The sequence below is a fragment of the Macrotis lagotis genome, chromosome 3 (assembly GCF_037893015.1).
Source record: "Macrotis lagotis isolate mMagLag1 chromosome 3, bilby.v1.9.chrom.fasta, whole genome shotgun sequence".
Taxonomy (NCBI): Eukaryota; Metazoa; Chordata; class Mammalia; order Peramelemorphia; family Peramelidae; genus Macrotis; species Macrotis lagotis.
In genome coordinates, this window is record NC_133660.1 from 229988169 (window position 1) to 230007447 (window position 19279).

A 19279-nucleotide genomic window follows, 5' to 3' on the forward strand; every position below is an offset into this window, starting at 1 on the left:
AAGCCTCAGTTTCCTCTTTTTGAAATGGATACTATAATACCAGTCTCACAAGGTTGTTGAGAACCTTACCTAACTGAAAGGCTAAACAGTAAACTAGGACTCCACTTTTTTTTTTTTTTTTTTTTTTAGTTTTTGCAAGGCAATGGGGTTAAGTGGCTTGCCCAAGGCCACACAGCTAGGTAATTATTAAGTGTCTGAGGTCAGATTTGAGCTCAGGTACTCATGACTCCAGGGCCGGTGCTCTATCCACTGTACCACCTAGCCATCCCCTCTTCTTTTTTTAAATCTCCAGTTCTTAGACTTTTTCTTATTTTTACTACCCTTTTCCTCGACATCTTTTTCTTTCTGTTGGAAATCATGCACATCTTTCAGAACTGTTAATGTGCTATTTTAAGAAGTTTTCAATGCCCAGGTCCCCTTTCCTGACCCTGAGAACAAAGAGATCAGGATCTCTTGCATTCTGAGTTCCCAACAAATTCTGTGTTTTTCTCATGACTGGTACATCCCCTCACTATCTTGGTTTCTTTTTCTGTACTCTATTGATATGTCACACCTCTCTACAAGGCTGTAAAAGGTATACTGTGGTCCACATCTGGACCACACTGATCTGACAGACTTCATTTCACATTCCGGCTCTCACACTTATTTGCCAAAGCAGCCAATGGAGAGGGTGCTGGATCTCCAGTCAAAAAGACCTTGGTTCATATCCTGCCCTGAGACACTATGTAAACCTGGGCAAGCTACTACTTCAATTGCCTCAGTTTCTTCCACTGTAAAGTGGGGATCATAATAGCTGGTACCTCCTACAGCTGTTAGGAGATCAAATGGGATATTAGTAAAGTGCTTAGGTGCTTAATCAATCCTTCCTTCCTTCCCAATTTCAGCCACTCTGGGCCTTTTTCATTTGTGAAACAAGAGAGGGACCAGGTGGCTTCCAAAGTCCGTTCTAGATAACAGACACTGAGCCATTGGAGGCAAGGAAATCATTCTAAAGCTCATCACTGGGCAGGTGTTCAAGAAAGGTTTTTGAAAGGCATGATTTCTATCTAAATAATACAACTTCCTTGTTTATATAATGTTTATGTGATTTTATATAGTTGTATAACTATTTAATATATAAAGAATATTTAATATATAATCATATAACATTTATATAATCTCAGGATGGAGGACAGTTGCTTAATTTCTTCCTCCCTGACTTTCTTTGGAAAAGTTGATGCATTTCTGACCACTCAAATATAATGGAAAATCAATTAAAATAAGAAAGGTTTTTGTAATGTAAAAGGTTTCCTAAGTCCTTTTTAGCTCTGAAGCAAAATTCTCTCATCTCCAAATCTTAAACATGAATCATAATGAGAACTTCCTGTATCCTTTCTTTTCATGCTTTCTATTCAATATTCTTTCCCATGGAACATGATTTATGTAATGATCAAAAAAAAATTCAGATTCAAACAAATTATGAAATGGAAGGGAAAGAACATCTCATCCTTCTTTGAGATGTCCCCAGACAGGTTCTTTTCTAAGCCATAATTATAGTTTATTCTCTGCTGTCATCAAAAGGCCAACCTCCCAGGTTGCTGCACAGCATGCAGCAACTGTTGATTCTTGGAGCAGCTTGGAAGATTATTTACCATTTCACTCAGGTTATCAAATTTAGTGGCATATAGTTGGGCAAAAATAGCCTCAAATTACCTCTTTAATTTCCTCTTCACTCATTTCATTTTTGATACTGGTAATTTGGTTTTCTTTCTTTTTTTAAATCAGATTATGAATGTTACAGAATATCATTGTTCTATAAGAAACCAAGAATAGTCAGACTCTAGAGAAGCATTGGAGGAATTACAAGAACTGATGCTGAGTGAAGGGAGCAGAACCAAGGGAACATTGTAAGTACACATTAATAACAACACTGTGCGGCGGCTAGGTGGTGCAGTGGATAAAGCACTGGCCCTGGAGTCAGGAGTACCTGGGTTCAAATCCGGCTCAGACACTTAATAATTACCTAGCTGTGTGGCCTTGGGCAAGCCACTTAAGCCCATTTGCCTTGTAGAATCCTAACAAAAAACAAAACAAACAAAAAACCACAGGGTGAGAAGATCATCTGAAGCAACTCCTCTCTGCAGTTCAGAGTTGGACAACCTTGGGAGACCTGCTTGCCTATCCAGAAGAAGAAAAACAAAACAAAACAAAGAAAAACCTAAAGAATCTGAATGAAAACTAAATTCACTTTTTAAAAATTTCTCTTGTGTTTTTCCTTTTTTGTTTCTAATATCCCATTTATTTATTTTTATTATTTATTTTCCCTCAGTCCTAATTTCCTCATACAGAAAATAACTAATCTGTAAACATGTTAAACACAAATGTATATGTACAATGTTCACCATACTATTCCCCGTTGAGAGGAGGAGGGTAGGAAGTGAGGGTGGAAGAAAATTATGTAACTTATAGAGATGCATATGCATGTGAATGAATGTTGAAAAACTTTCATAACATGTAATTGGAAAAATAAAATAAAATAACAATCATAAAAAAAAAGCTTTGCCAATCCTTACTCCTAGTACTTGGGTCATCAAGAGGACAAAGACCTAATTTATTGGTTAGTGCCAGTCTAACTGAGAAATTGATCATCACAGGTCTTGGCCTCTTGCTGAGGTGCCAGTGTAACTTCTATTAGCCTATGTGTCCCTGTTTTTAAAATGATATTTTGCCCTGGAAAAAAAAAGATCATTTATAAGGAAGAAGAGCAATAGAAAGAAGAATAATTAGAGTGACTGTCAGATCTCTTTCACAATCATTCTTTTCCTTTCAAGGGACAAAACTTTCCAGATCTAAGCAAAATCTGTTTTCTTCTTGGGTTACTACATTAATAACCTACATGCATGGATTCCAAAGTGCAGACTTTCTGGTGAGCTTTCCATTTGCTTGGAGGGACAAAGAAGAAGAAAACACTATTCTCTAGGCCTCTGGCTGCAAACAAATGTTAAATAACTAACCAAGTAAATCCAAGGCATCGGTTCATTTTCCCACCTCCTCTCCTAACCAACTAATTCAAAACAGAATTTCTTTGAAAGTCACAGGATGACCCACCACAAAGGTACTAATTAAAAAAAAAATTATTTTTGGCTTCTTCTCATTTCTTTTCTTGATTCAAAGGAAAAGTTGGCCTGTCTTTTGAAAGTCTGCTTCCAGACTTCCAAGTTTTTTGATTTTAAGCAGTAAATGTGTGGAAACTGTCTTTTGTAGTTTTCTGGAGAAGTCATCCTCCAAAAGTTTGAAAATGTTTCACTCCTGAAGGTTTTTTCTCTTTTTTTTTCTCTTTCCTTTTCTATTCTTTAAAATGCATGTGATTTCATGATGTGGGGAACTTCTAGGGTAAAACTTCCCTTCATGGAGGCAGATAGGCAGAATGCTTTATAACTTCTCATTTTAAAGAACTGCTTGGGGCTAAGGATGGTTAAGTCAAATCAAAAAGCTTCTATTAAGCACCTACTATAGGCCAGACACTGTGTTAAGAAATGGAGATATAAAAGAAAGACAAATATTCCTTGCTTGGCAGCTAGGTGATGCAGTAGAGAGAGCACCAGCCCTGCAGCCAGGAGGACCTAGGTTGAAATCCCACCTCAGACACTTGTTGTCACTTACTAGCTGCGTGACCCTGGGCAGGTCACTTAACCCAAAGTACCTCAAAAAAACCAAACAAAAACACACAATCCCTGCTCTCAAAGAGTTCACAGTCTATTGGAGAGAGACAACCTGTAAACAGTTACATACAAACATGATAAATACAGGATGAACTGAAAATAATCACAGCCCTAGCTGTGAGAACTGGGAAAGGAACCCTGCAGAAGAGGAAGGATTGTTAAGAGTGTAGAATAAAAGGTTTATGTAGGATATGTAGGATACAGTCAATCCTGAATAGGTTCCTTGAGTGAATGGGGGTGGGGAAAGAAGAAAAAAGAGGACGAGAAAGGCTACCATAGGACTGTAATTTGCCTGCCAAAATGCCCTTTAGGAACTGTATATTCTCCTTGTTCCCTTTTAAAAGTTCTACTGGAGAAATCTTGCCCCCATGAGGTCCATCACACCTACCTCCCATCTCTTTCTTTTTCTCTTTTGAAAGGCAATCACACTTTTGAGCTGTGAGACCCTGGGCAAATCACTTAATTTATCTGCCTCCATTTCCTCATCTGTAAATGGGAATAATAGCACTTGGCTCCCAGGACTGTTGTGATGATTAAATGAGATAATAATTGTAAAGTGCTTAGCACAGGGCCTAGCCAAAATAAGCAATATATAAATGCTAGCAATAGCAATGTTGCTATATAAATTATACCATCTATAACTATAAAACAAATATTATATGATTATAAATTATTATTATTTTGGAAAGAATAGGACCAAAGGCCACTAAGACACACCTGTACTTGAGTTCCTCTTTTATAATGCATTTCTTTCAGTATTACTCTATGAGCTAGTCACACTTTAGTGTGAATTACTTTACTCAAAAAGCTATATATGTATATGTGTATGTGTACACACACACACACACACACAGCTAGGTGGCACAGGTATTAGTGTGCTAGACCTGGAGTCAGGAAGACCTGTGTTCAAATTCAATTTCAGATACTAGCTGTGTGACCTTGGGCTAGTCAATCACTCTATTTGTCTCTGTTTTCTCACCCTGTAAAATGAGCTGGAGAAGGAAATGACAAATCATTCCAGGATCTTTGTTGAGAAAAACCCAAATGGGGTCATGAAGAGACAGTCATAACTGAGAGGGCAGAACACAATGTGGCCAGAGGCCTATCCCACCACCATACCGCTCAGCCAGGCAGCTCAGATGGCACCCCTGCCCATTCTACACTGGCCTTTACAACAAATACAGCTGGATCTTTATTAAAGGGAGAGCTCAGGGCCATGCCCCCTGCTGCTCCCTCATCCACAGTGGGATCCCAGGACTCTCTCCCATAGGCCAGAAAGAGGTGAAGAGACAATCTCTTTGCAGATATCACCAGAGGACTTTGTTCCCCTGTCATTCTGTATTATAGACACTCTTCCCAATCTCTGTACCAGTCCTCTCCTAATCCAATTAGCACAATATACAGGAAAAAAGGTATCCTGATAGGTATTCCTGGTTCATCTGGCAGGCTACCCAGAAGGCTGGCTGGGAGATGGGCAGGGACCCCTTGGGGCCTCAGTCTGGCTCCAGTGGGGAAATGCCACATCCTAGCTAATTGATGCCTTGGGACCCTGAGGTGAGGTCAGAGAGCCCGCCAACTCCTTCCTGCCCCAGATCTGGCTAGTCTCTGAATAACTGTTGAAACTTTAAAGTGAAGAGGAACATAGAGAGTGGAGGGGAGGTGGGGGTACTGGATCATTTCCCTGGGGAACACCAGGAAAAAGACCTCATGAGCTTCCACAGAGCCCAGAGTTGTCAAGGGGCTACCAAGGCAGCCTCAATCACCTGAAAATTCTTGTAAATGCCAAAGATTTAGAATCCTAGAAAATAATGTAATAATAAAACACTTTACAGCTACTACCTCATTTTTATCCTCACAATAACCCTGCCAGGGAGTTAAATTTTATCATTTCCATATCTATTTATTTATTTATTTATTGCAGGGCAATGGGGTTAAGTGGCTTGCCCAAGGCCACACTAATTGAACTCAAGTACTCCTGACTCCAGGGCCAGTGCTCTATCCATTGTGCCACCTAGCCGCCCCCTATCATTCCCATTTTATAGATGAGGAAAATGAGATAGAGCTTAAATGACTTGCCCAGCAGTGTGTGACCCTATTTGTAAGTACCTAGGGGCAGGATTTGAATTCGGGTCTTCCTGACTGAACTCATCTACCTACAATAGGACAGTCCGCTTTTTTTTTTGATCTCTAGATAAATCTTTTTGAAACTAACAAATGTCAAGTCATTGTGCTGACCTCACAGACTAGTTTGAAGATGGAAAAAAAGTTTCAGATATAGTCTTCAGGCTTCCTTTGCTCTAATGCATTGGAAAACCATCATGGAGACAACTGATGATATTGGGGAAAGTACAATGAAAAAGGAGAAGGGCGGGTCTGGAGTGAGGACAAAGGATAAGGAATGGGCATCCCTGGTACTGTACTGGCATCCAAAGAAAATTAAAACCAACAACTAAAGACACCCCCCCCTCTCCCATGCACATATATTCACACACACCCTTACAGAGAAGTCTTTGACATAAAGGCAAGAACCACACAAGCGGAGAATAAGTTAAATGGCAAAAGAGATCAAGAGAAGACTTTAAAGCCATCCATATAACATAGGTCCAAGCTGTCATCTTGAAGGTTTTCTGTGCTGTGGAGGGTGTGCTCCATTCAATCTCCACCTTCACTGGACTGTTTGGTCATGCCCTTTGAGGCAGGAGAAGGCCTGATCTGCAGTACCCACCCATGTGCAATGAGTGCTGTCTCAGCCACTCCTTGGGCACTGCCCTGGAGAATACCTGGATCCAGGTGCTAAACCACTCCTCCAGCACCACCTTATCCCACCCACCGGAATGGAATCTGAGTGGACTTCCCTCTGACCTGAATCTTCTGACCCTGCTCTCTCTCAGGTTCTACAAGGTCTGGCCATGAAGCTGGACCTCTAGGCCCCCAGTTTCATGTGACTAGATCTATGTGGAACCAAGTTTTTCTCCTCTTCTCTCTCCTAAGCTGTTCTTTTTTCTTTTTTAACTTCATTACTTCTTTCCCAGCTTTTAACTTCCATTATGGTCCCAGCTCCATGTGGCTGGATCCATGAGGGTCTAAACCCAATCACATCTGATGGCTGTCTTCTTTCCCTTTCCTCTTGTCCCTTAAATGTCTTTACTATTAGCTTTTTGTGAACTTTCAGTAACTTGAGAACCCTTGAGCAACCTGTGAATTAAAATTTAAACCTTTCTTACCTCTGGGTTCAGATGATGGGTGACTTTTTCACTAATCTAGTCTCCTTTTTCTTGAGGGAATCAGATTAGCTCTACCTAGCTTCAGCAAAAAGAAAGGGAGGTCCCTAGGTGATTCACAAGACCCTACCTGAAATACGGAGAAAGCAAAATTGGAGATAAAATACATGCTGGGGGAAGGGCCATGGAGGGCAGAGTAGTGGTGAGCTGATATAGTTGGGAGTAAAAGAATGATAGGGTCACTAAGAACCCCAGGGAAGACAAAGTGGAAAATACAGTTGCTGGTATGAGGCTTCAAACTAGTGGGTCAGCAAAGGTCCTATTAAGGACATTGGCAGTGAGAGCTTGGCTGCTTGCCCATCTCAGACCAAATTCCAGTTGTTTATGGAACCTTATTAAAATTTTTTTAAGTTTTTATTTATTTTGAGTTTTACAATTTTTCCCCTAATCTTATTTCCCTCCCCCCACCCCCACAGAAAGCAATTTGCCGGTCTTTACATTGTTTCCATGTTGTACATTGATCCAAATTGAAGGTGATGAGAGAGAAATCATATCCTTAAGGAAGAAACATAAAGTATAGGAGATCGCAAGATCAGACAAGTTATCAGTTTTTTTTTGTAAATTAAAGATAATAGTCCTTGGTCATTGTTCAAACTCCACAGCTCTTTATCTGGATACAGATGGCATTCTCCTTTGCAGACAGCCCAAAATTGTCCCTGGTTGTTGCACTGATGGAACGAGCAAGTCCATCAAGGTTGAACATCACTCCCATGTTGTTAGGGTGCACTGTGTTTTTCTGGTTCTGCTCATCTCGCTCACCATCAGTTCATGCAAATCCCTCCAGGCTTCCCTGAATTCCCATCCCTCCTGGTTTCTAATAGAACAATAGTGCTCTATGACATACATATACCACAGTTTGCTAAGCCATTCCCCAATTGAAGGACATTTACTTGATTTTCCAATTCTTTGCCACTACAAACTGGGCTGCTCTAAATATTTTTGTACAAGTGATGTTTTTACCCTTTTTTATCATCTCTTCAGGGTATGCAACCCAGTAGTGGTATTGCTGGGTCAAAGGGTATGCACATTTTTGTTGCCCTTTGGGTGTAGGAACCTTATTAAAATTTAAAATTGCACTTTAAAGATACCTAGTATCTGCACATATAGTCTCCCAGTTCCTCTTCTTCCCTCTTCCCCAATGTAAACTTTTTGAGCTGGGTAGAGGCTGTGTCGCTTTATCTTTATATGCCAGTACCCAGCACATATTCAGCTCATAATAAATCAGCCTGGCACCTACTTGGTGCTAAACAATGGGCTATGAAGATGAGTAAAAAATTGCCCCTATTTTCAAGCTACTCACAGTCGAATGGGAGAGTCAACATGGGACAACTCTATGTAAAGAAACTACATATAATACAAGTTGAAGGAAGACACTAGAATTGAGAGGGAATTACAAAAGGAATCCTAAAGAAGGTGGGGATTTTAGCTGGGACTTGAAGGAACTCAGGAGGCAGAGAGGAGGAGGGAGGGAGGGAGGGAGCCTATTCCAGGTGCAGAAGACAGCCAGGGAAAAGCCCAGTATTAGGAGATAGAAGTATCTTGTTTGAAGAAGAAGAATCAAAGAGTCCTGGGCAAGATGGAGAGATGGGCAGTGTAAGACCCCTGGAAAAGGTGGGGGCAGGGGAAAGGTTATAAAGGGCTTTGAATGTCAAACAGGACTTTACATTTGATCCTGGAAGTGATAGGGAACCAATGTGGTTTAATGAAAAGTGGGGGAGGGGTGTGATCTGCTCAGAGCTGAGCTTTAGGAAGATGTCTTTGACAGCTAAGTGGAGGCTGGGTTGGAATGGGCAGCATCTTGTGGCAGGGGACCATCAGCTGTCTATTGCAAATAGTACAATGTGAGGTGATGAGGACATGTATAGGGTGGTGGCAATGTCAAAAGAGAGAAGGGGACACATGATGAGAGATGTGAAGAAGGTAAGATGGATAGACTATGGCAACAGAATGGAGGGGGGGTGGCGAGAGAGGGAAGAGCTGAAGAGTGCACCAAGACTGAGAGCCTGAATGATGTAAAGATTTTAATCCCCTTGATAGTAGTAGGGAAGTTTGGAAAAGTAAAAAACTTTGGGGAAAGATGAGTTCAGTTTTGAACATGTTGAAATAACTGAAATGTCCTACTGGCATGTCCATTCTGATATGAGTTTGGAGGTCAGTGGAAAAGGTCAGGACCAGACAGTTAGATCTAAGAATCATCTGCACAGAGGGGACAACCAGATCTATGGGAGGTGATGAGATCACCAAGTGAAATAGGATCATAGAGGGAGAAGAGAAAAGGGGCCAGGTATCCATCTGGTAGATTCATGGGAAGATCTGGCAAAGGAGACCGAGGAGCAGTCAGATAGGTAGGAGGAGAACTTAGGAGGCAGTAGTGCCTAGAAAGAAAAGGGTAACAAGAAAAGGCTAGGGAGAGATCAAGAAGGATGAACTTTGAGAAAAGGCCTTTGGATTTCACAATCAAGAGATCACTGATAATTTTGGAGAGTAATTTTAGATGAATGAAGAGGATGGAAGGCAGACAATAAGGAGTTAAAATGAGAAAACAAGGAAAGGAAGTGGCTGCATTTATTACAGATGGCCTTATCAAGGAATTTAGACACTAAATGGAAGAGAAATATGAAACTATAGATAACAAGACTGAATGGGTCAAGTGAGGATTTCTTGAGTTTGGGGGGGGGGAGGTGTGAGCATATTGGTAGGCATCAGGGAAGCAGCCAGGAGTAAAGCTTATTGAAGATAAATGTGAAAAAGAGGAAGTCAGATGAAGCAATTTGCTAGAGAAAATGGGATGGAATGGAATCACTGTGCATTTTTAAGGGCTAAGGAGAAAGGCCACCTGTTCATGTGAGATAGAGGTGAAGAAAGATAGTAGCAGAAGGCATCTAGGGTGATATGAGATGAGGGGAAAGGGAGAAGTAGGAGCTTTTGGCAACTAGTCTGAATGTTTTCAATAAAAATACGAATCAAGGTTCTAAGATAAGAAGATGGAGGAAAGGTAGACCCTGGAAGGTTTGAAGAGGGATGAAGAGATTTGAAAGAATGACTGTGGTGAGAGAGTCAGTGAGTTAATTTAGGGAGGTTCAAAAGGATTGCCATTAGACAGTTAGGACGCAATTGAAATTATGTAATATAAATTTGTAGTGGGCTCAGTCAGCATGGTTTTGTGATTTTCCATAGCTTCACTTAGCAGTATTGTGTGTAGAAACAAAGGCAGCAGATGATGAGCGTGATCCAAGGCTTAGGATGGAAAGGCAAGACTGGGAGGTACAATAAGGAGGCATGGGACTCAAGAAGTCAGGGTAGTATGGAATTGATTCACCAAAAGGTCAGGATGGGAAAAGGGGTCTGGGAGAAAAATCAAGGATAAGAAGCTTATCGTTCACAGTTTGGATGAAGAATAGGGTTTGGGTTGTAAAACAATGGAGAAGTGGGCAACAGTAGATTGTGATCAGGTAAGGGAATTTCAGAGTTCATGAACATGGAGGTAAAACATGTAAAGGCAAAGGCACAACCAAGAGTATGACCACCTTTGTGTATGGCTATGAGATGGAGGAGTAGGCCAAGAGGTATAAGTTAATTGAGGAATTGTGAAGTTAGGAGGTTCAAGAGGAGAGGTCATTGAGTGCCTGGAGGTGAGGATGGGGAACACTGAGGATTCCAATTCCTTGCTCTCAACCAGTGAGAAGCTGTGTCCTGGGAAGGAGTCAGGTCTCAGGAAGAGAGAGAAGATGGAAGTACATTTTTTTTGCTTATAGACCAGGTATTCTAGAGAATACAGTGAAAGGGCTATTTAGCTTTAGGAAGGCACATTTTGACAAGGGAGATATGGATTAAGGGGAGTGGGATTAAAAGGAATGTAATTAAGGAATGAGGAAGTGGGAGATGGCGAATGGGTATCGAATTATGACCACAGAGGTTCAGAATCACTGGGATAGTGACTAGGGGAATTGGTTAATCTTGACTGCCATTGACCTGTCAGACAAATCCTTTTGTTTAGGGTCTTCAGGCACCTCCTCAGTAAATGGGTTTAATTATTAATATCCACCTCATCTCCCTGCCAGAGGTAAAGTTAAGATCAAAGAGGAACTTTTTGAAAGCCCATAGACAAGACCTTGGCATCATCATGACAAAGAATAAGAATTCTACTTAAGAGATCTCTAGGCAGAAGGTAACAGGACTTCAAATGAATCTTCAATAACACTCAGACACCTGACTTTTTCACTTAAGCATTGATAATAGAAGCTCCTCGTCTGCTCTGAATATGGTGCCAGCAGACCATTTTCATACTCCTATAAACAGGACCTCTCCAAAAAGTGACAGGACCACCAGAATAATAAAGGACAGGGTGATAAAGGAGTCAGACTTCTAATACTGGCTAAGCTGAGTGGAATAATCTTAAAGCTTTCCCAACCCCCTTTTAGCATTAAAGATATAGAAATAGGAGAGACTTCGAGGCCACCAAGTCTCACTCCCCCCCCTCTCTTTTTATACAAAAAGGAATTAAAATCTAGGAATATTCTGGGACTTTCTCAAGGTCACAACCAGTAATAAGCATCAGAGATGGAATTCGGATCTAGGACCTCTGATTTTCTCAAACACTAGTTGTGTGACCCTGAGTAAGTCACTTAACCTTAAGTTTGCCTTAATCTATTCTGGAAAAAAACAGGATTTGCTAATGCCCATAGGGATTCAAATAGAGCTACTAGACTATGCCTTTAAACACATATCACTCTGGTTCTTAATAATTGGCCAAAAATAGGCCCCAATCCAAGCCTCACTTACTCATTATTTGGGGTTTGATGGCTCATAGTAAGTGTAAATAGCAATTTCTGCTTCTGAAATAGTTTCCATTCTGGTCAGAAATAGAACAGAAATGGTTTCTGTTCTGGTCAGAAACTCTAAGGGTCTTTCCCTCCCACACTGATTCTTTTATGAAGGCAAACTAGACTATCTTTGTCTCCATTCTTACCCAGTCTTACTGACTGACTGGGTGTTGCCTCAAACTGAGACCTAGGAAAGACCTTAGCTTAAAAAGGCAAGGGTCTCCCACTGCATCTGGGGCCATCGCCAATTGTCCTGACCTGTCTTGACACTAGACTCTGATGACTCTAGAAGAGAAAATGAGACTGATGACTTTGCCCAGCTCTTATTGAAACCCAATGCACTTGCAAGTCAAGATATCAACCTTGTAATATCTTCAAGAACAAAGGATGCATAACAACAACTGTGGAGAAGAAAATGGTAAAAATCACTATGCCAGTATCTTTAACAAGAAAACCCCTTGGACAGCTCTGGTATGCAATGGGGTTGGGAAGAGAAGGCCACAAATGCACAACAAAAGCCTGATTCCAGGGCAAGGGCCCTCATACCACACCCTTCTACTTCCTCATCATTTCTATATCAGGAGTTCTTAACCTTTGGCAGTCTGGTGAAGCCTATGGAGCTCTTCTCTGAATCATGTTTTCAAATGCCTAAGATAACGTGGTATTACAAAGAAAACTGAGTATATTGAAACAGTTATCCAAACATTACTCCAAGTTAACAACCCCTGCTCTAGATAAAGGCAATCAATATGAACAGAGAAGATTCTGAAATAATGGAAAACATCAAATAGAGTACTTTTACCTAGATAAGGCAACCCAGAAGAAAATGGGAACCAACAATGGACTGAACTAATAGGCATAACTTGGATGGAAATTCAGACTGAGATGAAGAAAATAATGTCACAAAAGAATGTGAGAGACAAGAATATCCAGGACAGGAGGGTAGTTGACAGTGTCAAAGACTGCAGAGAGATGTCAAGAGGGATTGAGATCACTGGTGACAGGGGAGAGCAGTTACCATTGACTTTCTCAAGTCAAAAGTCAGATTTCCAAAAGTTTAGAAACAAATGAATTGGTGAAGGAGGGGAGGCATCCAATACTTCTTCAGGGAGTCAAGCCAGAAAAAGGAGAGAGATAAGAGGGTGACAGCTAGTAGGAGTAGTTGAGGATTGAGGAGACAGAGGCATGATTGTTGGCATCAGGGAAGGAGGCAGTAGGTAGGAGGAAAGGGGAGATTAGAGTCACACAGCTGGCTGAGGAGTATAAAGTGGGGCTGTGTCTATTTTTTTTTTTTAATTTAAAAGAACATCTGACTTGGTAGTCCAAAATACAGCTTTAAAGGCTTCCTTTAAACAAAGTGTCATTCAGATATATGGTAATATCGCATTAGTCTATGACGGGGTCTTCACTGTTTTTTTGGGTACCGAGTTCCTTTGGCAGTCTGGTAAAGCCTCTGGATCCCTTCTCAAAATCATATTTTGAAATACATAAAGTAAAATAAAAAAGGATTACAAAGGAAACCAATTTTGTTTTTTAGGGTTTTTTTGCAAGGCAATGGGGTTAAGTGACTAGCCCAAGGTCACATAGCTAGGTGATTCGTAACTGTCTGAGGCTGAATTTGAACTCAGGACCTCCTGACTCCAGGGCCAGTGCTCTATTCACTTGTCACCTAGTTGCCCCCAATTTTTTTTTTAAATTCAATTATCAAAGTTTTTAAAAAAATTCCAAAACAAGTTCATAAATCCCAGGTTAATGCCCCCAGTTCTACAGACAAGCCCAATCTAGCCAAATATCCAAGGAGACATAAAACCAGGTGTGGTTACCTACACTGCTCACTAGGGTATCCTGTGAAAAGTCAGCAAAAGAGCAGTTCTATATGTAATATACATATAGAAATTGAAACAGAAAGACAAAGAGGAACTTATATATATACTTCCAGATATATATACAGCTATAGCTATATTCTGTGTTTGTGTGTGTGTGTGTGTGTGTGTATATGTGTGTGTGTGTGTGTGTGTGTGTGTGTGTGTGTATAGATCTACATTAATGTATTTTTCTGGTATAGATATGTCCATATAGATAGATACAGATATAAATACATATCTATAGGGATGTTCTTAGGATGTTTCTGGTGGCTTGGCATTCCAGAACCCTATAGGACCTCCTTAACAGCATCCATGGCCATTCAAAGAACATCAATACAGTGAAATGAAGTGAGTGAAAAATGCAGATCACCAAGATTATTATGGGAAGCAAGCCAGGCAGGGTATTGAGGCTGTGTGTGTGTGTGTGTGTGTGTGTTTATATTATAATGAGTACTCCAAAAGCCTTAGGAATCTTAAACTGCTCCAAAACTTTTAGGTTACCCTCCATATACAAATTCATATCTATATATGTAATATATGGACACACCAATATAGGTGATGCTTATCGTTACCAATGCAGTAAACACACATCTATGATGTAGCATGCACACATTTATACATTGAACAGACACAGGTTTACCTATGCAATATAAACACATATCTATATATGTAATAAACGTGGCTAATGTACCGACAATATATACACATCTAAACAATGAGGTGCAGATCTAAATATGTGCTTATATATGGACATGTCTGTCTATATGGGCATACCTGGACCTAGACCTATCCATATAGACATATTTATATCTGTGACATGCATTAATATAAAGCTAAACATGTATGTATATCCATATACATAGAATATAGCCATAACTACATATCTGTGTGACTATACATACACATACACACATGTATACATGTATCTTTTTGGTCACATATCTGCATGTACATGCACACAGCGGAGACATGTTTATCTATCTAAGCATATCAAGATATGTATATCTCTATACACACACATATACTTGATATTTATTATAGAAGGGCAATAAGCCACAGCTAGAGATAGGGATTATATTTGAGAAACTGAAGAGCATTTTCTATGAAGCAAAGTGACTGGACCTAGGAAAAATCCATCTTTTTCATTCCAGTCTTTTCTGACTGATGTGGGTCTACTCTCTGTCTTTGGTTACTCATGCTCAAAAAAGATTCTTCATCTCCTTCCTTTCCTTTCTATTTAAGTTCCTTTGATTCTGCTGTACATTCCTCCTCAGAAATGTACTTGCTGTGGGATCCTGGAGAAGTAACTCAATTTCCCTCAGACCCAGTTTTCCCCATCTGTAAAATGGTTGCTAGGAGGAATGAACAGGAAGAAATATGTAAAAAATATGCAAACCTGGTAGAGAGAGTGTCTCCAAAGTCTTGGTGAAGCTTTAAGGTACCAAATTAAAACTGTACTAAGACCTTTGGAACATGGTGTATAAATATTAGTTATTATAGCCAGAGCTTAGCATCATCCATTGCATATAAGAAATGGTTTGAAATGTTTCTTGAATTGATTTCAGAATCGAAATTTCATGGACTTCATAAATGATGGATAAAAGTAAGCATATGATGGATAATAAGGTAACATTCCCTTCTTTCTTCCCTTTAAAAATGGCTAAATAAACATTATCAAAGATCTACAAGTCTGTGATCTTGAGCAAGTTGCAAAACCTTTCTGTCTTACTTTCTTCATCTGTAAAATGGGGATAAGAACACCTACCTCATCAGATTGTTATAACCATCAATTATGATAAAATTATTTAGGGTTTGTTTTTGTTTTTGCAAAGCAATGGGTTAAATGACTTGCCCAAGGTCACACTGCTAGATAATTAAGTATCTGAGGCTGAATTTGCCCTTAGGAGTGGGTACTCTTCACTGAGCCACCCAACTGCCTCTTAAGATAACATTATTACAGGAAAAATATTAATAATAAAAATAAAAAGGAAGAGAAAATTATAACATCATACTTACTAGTATTATTCTGTGATTAGAATAGTATTTACAAAGATTAAACAAGCAACACTGAGATGGCAGATGGGACAAAAGGGATCAGTTGGGTGGTTATGAGAAAATACAGATGTCTTGAATTGCATTAATTGTAGAGGGAATGGTGAAGATGGGACTGATTAGAGGTTGAGGAAACAGAATGATAGGAAGGGAAGGTACTTCTAGAACAGGTCATCTTGTTCAAATTCTCATTTTGCAGATAAGGAAATGGGTCTAGAATGGCTAAGTGAATTGTCCCAAGTCACACAGCATTAATATGACCAGAATTTAAACCCAGGTCACAATGTCCTTTCTCCTTCATCTCCATCTGGTTGCCTTCTTCACCAGGCAGTTAGTAGTATAGGGCTTAGCTGTCAGGAGAGGTTGGCTAGACAGCTAGCTAGGTTCGGGAGTCATCAGAAATCACAAGGGTGGATGAGGTCACAGTGTAGAGAGAAAGGAGACAAGAACAGATGCCCTGAGAGGGTAACCACTGAAAAAGGGCAAGAGAACTGTACTAGGTGAGTTCTTCAAACCCTCTTTCAACTCAGAATCCTATAGCCCTATAACCAAGCAAACAGAAGAAACAAGAATGGTCACAGAAGTAGGAAGAAGGCCACCAGAGTTGAGAAAATCATAGAAGCTTCAGGAAAAGAGGGGTCAAGAGAGTTGGTAGAGGGAGGTAGGGAATTCTCCAAGATGAAAGAAAAAAAAAAGACCACTGGATCTGGCAACAGGGTGAGTGTGAATGCCCTTGGATAGGCATGTTTCAGTTAGCCATGGAGACAGAAGCCATATTATAAGGGATTATGGAGTGATCAGAAGTGAAGGCTGCAAAAGTAGCCGACTCTTTCTACAAATCCCAATCCTTAATTCAACCCTTTTCAAGGCCACAATTTAAAGCCAGATGCAATTTTTTGATTATTGTTTACATTTTTGCTTTATCTTACAGCTTCCCACTGGCCTGAAGGATCTCAAGTTGATCTAAATTTCTATTAGAGGTATATGGAAGCATTTTTCCAGGAATGTGATTTCTTTTTGTTTGAATGACTTAAATGACTCCCCTGGAGGTCACCCAGCTAGGTCATTATGAAGTGTCTGAGGCTGTATTTGAACTCAGGTCCTCCTGACTCCAGGGGCAGTGCTTTCCCCACTGGGCCACCTAGCTGTAAGTGTAATTTTTTTTGTAAGGGATGCATTTTTCTATGAAGGTTATTAACATGTAGAGGAAAGGATATATCAAAGGAGAATCCTATCAATAAAAAGTAGTTTAAATTTTCCCCCCCACTGAGATACATATAAAAATGTTCTCTCTGCGTTCAAAATTAAGACAAAGGATTGTCAAACTATTGAATAAATGTTACAAATAATTAAAAACTTGTTTCAGTTCTCTAAAATAGCTGAGAGTTGAATAATGGAGTGCTAGAAGGCAAAATGTGATTTCGATTTTTTTTTCTTATTTTTGTTTTCTGCAGGGCAGTGGGGTGGAGTGGCTTGTCTTAGATCAAAAAAGCTAGGTAATATTTTAGTAATGTATAAAAAACATTATTTGTATAAAATCAGAATAAATTAAAAAATAAAAATAAAAAAGCTAGGCAATATTTTAGGAATGTATAAAAAACATTATTTGTATAAAATCAGAATAAATTAAAAAATAAAAATAAAAAAGCTAGGCAATATTTTAGGAATGTATAAAATCAGAATAAATTAAAAAATAAAAATAAAGAAGCTAGGCAATATTTTAGGAATGTATAAAAAACATTATTTGTTTAAAATCAGAATAAATTAAAAAATAAAAATAGAAAAGCTAGGTAATGATTAAGTATCTGAGGTGGGATTTGGATTCAGACCCTCCCCACTCCAGGCTCTATGCACCTGGCTGCCTGTGAGACCCTTCACAAGTCACCTGACCTCAGTCTTGGGGCAGTTCCCAGCTTTCTTCACCAAATCCCCTCAGCCTTCAAAGTTCCTCAACTCTGCCAGGCTCGGTCGGCCGTCGGTGCCCAGGTGCGGGTGCCCCTTCCCGGCTGGGCCTTGGGCAGAAGTCCCGAGAAGCTGCCCATCTGCTGCCCCAAGGCAGGCGCCTCAACGCCAGCATTCCCCCGGTGGCACCTGAGTTCAAATCCCACCTAACAATTGCCCGCTGTGTGGCCTTGGACCAGCCACTCAACCCCCAAACCAAACTGCAGGCATTTCCTGGGGTTCCACCCGGCAGGTGCGGGCTCCGGGTGCCAGCGCCTCCCGTCCCAGTCGGGGCGGACCTGGGCCTCGGCTTCCTCCTCCGACAGGTGGGCGGGCGCCTCCCCGGCTCCCGGGGCGCGCTCGGGGCTCCGGCCCGCCGTGCCCGTGCCCTTGCCCGTGCCCTTGCCCTTGCCGGCGGCCCCCTCCCCGCGCCCCCCCCGCCCGGCGGCCACTGACCTGGCTCCCGCGAGCGCGCGGCCGAGCGGCGGCGGCTGGAGCGCGTCCCCGCGCCCGGGGCGGCCGGCCGGCTCCGCAGCGGCGCCGTCGGGCTCCGGGCCCACGTGACGGGGCGGGCCCGGGGGCGGGGCCTGGCGGGAGGCCCCGCCCCCGGGAAGCCCTCGCGGCCGGCCACGCCGTCTCCCGCTGCCCCGCCACGCGGCGCCCGCCCGGGCGGCCCACGGGACTCCGCCGGGGAAGGGCACGGGCAGCAGCAGGTGGCAGCGGGGCTCCCTGCCCGGGGCCCGCCCCTTCTATGAAACGGCTTTGGATCTTTTTTGAGCAAGAAAAGGCTTCCTTTTCAAAACAGACCTTTCCTAAACATCCGACCGATGCGAAATGGCTGGCAAAGCGGTTTTGCAGTAATTTTATAATGCATTTATAATTCGTAATGCATTTTATAAACTCTACGATAAGAAGGGCCCCTTGCCCGGGGCTCTCACCTGGACGCGGCCCGGAGGCTTCCTGGCGTCCCCCAGAGGTCAAGGCCTCCCTCCATCCTGCAGGGCCGGCCCGCCTCGCCCTCCTGGACCCCACTCGGGTTTTCCTGGCCATTTCCTTCTCCAGCTCGCGTTACAGATGAGGAAGAGTGAGACGGGGTCTAAGGCCGGCTTTGGGGTCAGGTCCTCCCGGGCCAGGCCTGTGCCACCTCGCCGCCCCGTTGGCCTCCAATGAGACTGGGTGAGCGCTTCCTACAGGCATCTACCTGGGAGAGAGGTCAGCTGTGATGGGCACAGCTCCTCTCAGGGTCAGCGGCCAAGGGCGGCGAGAGGGGCCAGCACTGAAGTCAGGAGGTCAGATTGGACCTCAAAGTCACTTGGCCCCGCTTGCCTCGCTTTCAGGGTCCCCTCCAGCGTCCTGATTCATATCTGGCCACCGGGCCCAGTTGGCACCGGAGGAAAGAGTGAGCTTGGTGACTTAGCACAGCCCGGGGCTCTGAAAATGAAGAGCCAAGGGGCACCTAGGTGGCACAGTGGATAGAGCACCCATCCTGGAATCAAGAGTACTTGAGTTCAAATCCGACCTCAAACACTTAATCAGCTGTGTGGCCTTGGGCAAGCCACTTAACCCCACTGCCTTGCAAAAACCTGAAAAAAGAAAATGAAAAGCCAAAAAAATAA

At 41.9% G+C, this 19279-nt stretch overlaps 1 protein-coding gene and 1 long non-coding RNA gene across 4 annotated transcripts in view; one reads left to right on the plus strand and one right to left on the minus strand.

Annotated features, from left to right (window-relative positions):
- The window catches only part of PPFIBP2 (PPFIA binding protein 2), a 192737-nt gene extending 174548 nt beyond the window's left edge, over positions 1–18189 (minus strand). Inside the window, exon 1 of one of the 2 annotated variants that reach the window (XM_074230119.1) lies at positions 18120–18189. The gene's annotated coding sequence lies outside the window, so the exon portion shown is untranslated. Of the gene's footprint in view, positions 1–17612; positions 17637–18119 lie in introns of those variants that run through there. The other variant, XM_074230121.1, reaches the window with a different exon arrangement.
- The window catches only part of LOC141518263 (uncharacterized), a 63755-nt gene continuing 60514 nt past the window's right edge, over positions 16039–19279 (plus strand). For both annotated transcript variants that reach the window (XR_012477135.1, XR_012477134.1), the window contains exon 1: positions 16039–16439. This is a non-coding gene — a long non-coding RNA (uncharacterized LOC141518263). The remainder of the gene's footprint in view (positions 16440–19279) is intronic.